Source organism: Adiantum capillus-veneris, chromosome 1 (assembly GCF_014529385.1).
Source record: "Adiantum capillus-veneris isolate H3 chromosome 1, ASM1452938v2, whole genome shotgun sequence".
Taxonomy (NCBI): Eukaryota; Viridiplantae; Streptophyta; class Polypodiopsida; order Polypodiales; family Pteridaceae; genus Adiantum; species Adiantum capillus-veneris.
In genome coordinates, this window is record NC_140931.1 from 22,588,991 (window position 1) to 22,593,700 (window position 4,710).

The following is a 4,710-nucleotide window of genomic DNA, read 5'->3' on the forward strand; positions in this document are numbered from 1 at the left end:
GCGTCGCCCCCCCTCGCGGGGGTGACGATCGAGGGGCGAGCGCGTCGCCGCGGTCGGCTGAAATGCATCGATGGCACCGTGCGACGACCCCCGCCGCAAGGGTGGTTACGCTTCCCGAGTACGAGGTACGCCCTCCACGGGGATCGGCTTCTGTGGCCGGGGCGTGGCCGATGCCGCTGTGTCAAGAAAGGGCTCCGTGGCCGAGGAGCGGGGGGGGAGGGGACGAGCGCCCGTCCCCCCTCCCGCCGAGGCCCAAAAACGAACGCACGAACCTCAGATTAGGCAAGGCTACCCGCTGAGTTTAAGCATATCACTAAGCGGAGGAAAAGAAACTAACCAGGATTTCCCTAGTAGCGGCGAGCGAACCGGAAAGAGCCTAGCTTGAGCACGGCCCCGTCGTGCGATTTGTAGTCTGGAGAGGCGTCCTCTGTGACGGACCGGGCCCAAGTCCCCTGGAAAGGGGCGTCAGAGAGGGTGAGAGGAGGCACCGTCGACAAGTCGGGCTGTTTGGGAATGCAGCCCTAAGTGGGTGGTAGATTCCATCCAAGGCTAAATACGGGCAAGAGACCGATAGCGAACAAGTACCGCGAGGGAAAGATGAAAAGGACTTTGAAAAGAGAGTTCAAAAGTGCTTGAACTTGCTGGGAGAGAAGCGAATGGAGGCCGCAGGTGCGCCCCGGTTGGATGCGGAACGGCGAGAGCTGGTCCGTCGCTCAACGCGGGGCGCTGGTCAGCGTGGGCTGGTGCGACGGGACAAGAGCGGGCTTTCGTCGGCCTGCCGATGCCGTCGCGCCGGCCGAGGAACGAAGCGCACGCCACTCGTGGCGAGATTTACGCACCTGCGTGCTCGAGACGTTGGCGCTCTGGGCTTTCCATCCGACCCGTCTTGAAACACGGACCAAGGAGTCTAACATGTACGCGAGCCGGTGGGTGGAAAACCCACGGAGGCGCAAGTAACCTGACAGGTGGGATCCCCCTCGGGGGTGCACCATCGATCGATCGTGATCTTGTGTGAAAGGTTTGAGTGGGAGCGTACCTGCTGGGACCCAAAAGATGGTGAACTATGCCTGAGCAGGGCGAAGCCAGAGGAAACTCTGGTGGAGGCTCGTAGAGATAGTGACGTGCAAATCGTTCGTCAGACTTGGGTATAGGGGCGAAAGACTAATCGAACCATCTAGTAGCTGGTTCCCTCCGAAGTTTCCCTCAAGATAGTTGGAGCTCTTCACAGTTTTATCAGGTAAAGCAAATGATTAGAGGCATCAGGGGTGAAACACCCTCGACCTATTCTCAAAACGGGGTTGCTCTGTTGAATCCCGGTGCGGAATGCGAGCTCCAAGTGGGCCATTTTTGGTAAGCAGAACTGGCGATGCGGGATGAACCGAAAGCCAAGTTACGGTGCCGAACTGCGCCCTAACCTAGATCCCACAAAGGGTGTTGATTGATTAAGACAGCAGGACGGTGGTCATGGAAGTCGAAATCCACTAAGGAGTGTGTAACAACTCACCTGCCGAATCAACTAGCCCCGAAAATGGATGGCGCTGAAGCGCGCAACCTATACCCGGCCATCGGGGCGAGTGCGAGGCCCCGATGAGTAGGAGGGCGTGGGGGTCGTGCCGTAGCTCCGAGCGTGAGCCCGAGTGAAACGGCCCCCAATGCAGATCTTGGTGGTAGTAGCAAATATTGAAATGAGAACTTTGAAGACCGAATTGGAGAAAGGTTCCATGTGAACAGCAATTGGGCATGGGTTAGTCGATCCTAAGAGATGGGGCAGTCCTGTGTCAAGGGCGCAATGCGCGCCGTTCATCGAAAGGGAATCGGGTTAATATTCCCGAATCGGGACATGGCGGTGGACGGCAACGTGACCGAATCCGGAGACGCCGGCGGGGGCCCCGGGAAGAGTTCTCTTTTCTTTTTAACAGCCCGCCCACCCTAAAATCGGATCACCCGGAGATAGGGTTCAGCGGCTGGTAAAGCACTGCACGTCTTGTGGTGTCCAGTGCGCCCCCGGTGGCCCGTGAAAATTTGGAGGAGCGAATGCCGATCACGCCCGGTCGTACTCATAATCGCATCAAGTCTCCAAGCTGAACAGCCTCTGGTCGATACAACAATGTAGGTAAGGGAAGTCGGCAAAACGGATCCGTAACTTTGGTAAAAGGATTGGCTCTGAGGGCTGGGTCTAGGGGTCTGCGGTCCGACACCAAAGGTTGTCGGGGGTCTGCCCGAGCTGCCCCAGCGGGGAGGGCGGGCCTCCGCGTGCCCACTAGCTGACGGCCGTAGAACGTCGCCCCTCGCGGGGCGGCCCTCCCTAGGCGGTGAACAGCCGTCTCAGAACTGGTACGGACAAGGGGAATCCGACTGTTTAATTAAAACAAAGCATTGCAATGGTCCGCACAGATGTTGACGCAATGTGATTTCTGCCCAGTGCTCTGAATGTCAAAGTGAAGAAATTCAACCAAGCGCGGGTAAACGGCGGGAGTAACTATGACTCTCTTAAGGTATCCAAATGCCTCGTCATCTAATTAGTGACACGCATGAATGGATTAACGAGATTCCCACTGTCCCTATCTTATATCTAGCGAAACCACAGCCAAGGGAACGGGCTTGGAAAAATCAGCGGGGAAAGAAGACCCTGTTGAGCTTGACTCTAGTCCGACTTTGTGAAATGACTTGAGAGGTGTAGAATAAGTGGGAGCCTTTGGCGCAAGTGAAATACCACTACTTTTAACGTTATTTTACTTACTCCGTGAGGTGGAGGCGGGGCTCTGCGCCTGCTTCTGGTCTTAAGGCGCGCTCGCGTGCCGATCCAGGCGGAAGACATTGTCAGGTGGGGAGTTTGGTTGGGGCAGCACATCTGTTAAAAGATAACGCAGGTGTCCTAAGATGAGCTCAATGAGAACAGAAATCTCGTGTGGAACAAAAGGGTAAAAGCTCATTTGATTTTGATTTTCAGTACGAATACAAACTGTGAAAGCATGGCCTATTGATCCTTTAGTCTTTCAGAATCTGAAACTAGAGGTGTCAGAAAAGTTACCACAGGGATAACTTGTTAAGTATGGAGCCTGATTTACCCTTGTAATTTTCTGTGGTAAAAGCGCACATTCGTAAGGCCCCCATTATGAGGAGAAGCCATCGTGCGTGAAGGAAAATCACTCACCGGAAACCAAAATTTTCACGGACAAGAATCAGGGCAACTTTAAAGGCCGGAATATTTTTTTTCGCCGGAATATTATGGCCGGACTACAGCTGGAAAGTGGTCGGAAAACAACCGGTCGGTTGGCCGGTGGCCGGTAGTCAATGGCCGATGGCCGGTGGTCGGAAGTCAATGGCCGGTGGCCGGTGGCCGAATTCAATGGCCGGTGGCCGAATTCAAAAGCGGACTTGTCTTCTCAAGGGCGGCCACACATGGGCGGATTGGAGGGTCCGATTTGGACTTATTCGCACAAGGGCGGCTACACATGGCTGTCTCTCATAAGAGAGGGCAGCCCTTTTGGCCTATAAAAGGAGGCCATTTCTACACACATTTCATAGTGTGAAGTTGATGCAACAAGGTGAGTGTGAGGTGGTGAGAGTGAAGCAAGGCGGGAGCTCCATTAAGGGTATAATCCCTTTGTAAACTACTTCTTGTTTTGAAGTACTAAAGCCATTGAGTGGCTGCTTTCCCGTGGACGTAGCCCACATTGGGTGAACCACGTATATCGTGTGTACTCTCTCTCTCTCTCTCTCTCTCTCTCTCTCTACTCTATAATATCGTGTATAAAAATTTGTCTCTCTCCATTAAGTAATCTACTCAATTATCTATTTAGCTACGTCTTATTTCCTAACATAACTGGCTTGTGGCAGCCAAGCGTTCATAGCGACGTTGCTTTTTGATCCTTCGATGTCGGCTCTTCCTATCATTGCGAAGCAAAATTCGCCAAGTATTGGATTGTTCACCCACCAATAGGGAATGTGAGCTGGGTTTAGACCGTCATGAGACAAGCTAGTAATTTTACCCTACTGATGAGCGGTGCCGCAATAGTAATTCAACTTAGTACGAGAGGAACCGTTGATTCACATAATTGGTCATTGCGCTTGGTTGAAAAGCCAGTGGCGCGAAGCTACCATGTGTAGGATTATGATTGAACGCCTCTAAGTCAGAATCCATGCTAGAAGTGGCGCTCTCTACCTTCCCGGTTGTTACCCGACTTATAGTAGGGGCGCCTGTGCGTCCCCGAGAGCATGTGTCAAGAGCCTCCCCCGAGGTGGTGGAAGCGCCGCCTTGGGAGCTTTGAATGGAAATTCCAGACGATTGGGGAGATGAATCCTTTGCAGACGACTTAAATATGTGGCCGGGTATTGTAAGTGGCAGAGTAGCCTTGCTGCTACGATCCACTGAGATTCAGCCCGCCGCCGCACCAATTTGTCCCCTCTCCACATTGCACCGTGGGGTTCAGCCTTTCCCTTGGCCTATGTGAATTTGGCTAAGTCGCCCCCCCCCCCCCCCCCCCCCCCCCCCCCCTCGGGCTTAGGGTGCACCGGCCTATCATCGTGCCGAGGTGTTCCCTCTCCACGTTGCACCATGTGGTTCAACCTTGCCGATGATGGGAGAAACAAAGATCACGTCTGAGGAGTTAGGGCGTGCTATGCCGTTTGGCAGCTTCTGGCTCTGATCCGAATTAAGGTTAGAGGACTTTGTCTCATACTGCTACGAAAACCAAAACTCTCTGCCCC

The 4,710-nt window shown here is 53.9% G+C and overlaps 1 pseudogene; it reads left to right on the plus strand.

Annotated features, from left to right (window-relative positions):
- The first annotated feature begins 268 nt into the window (after window positions 1-268).
- On the plus strand, window positions 269-4,403 carry LOC147464413 (25S ribosomal RNA; annotated as a pseudogene).
- Window positions 4,404-4,710: the final 307 nt, after the last annotated feature.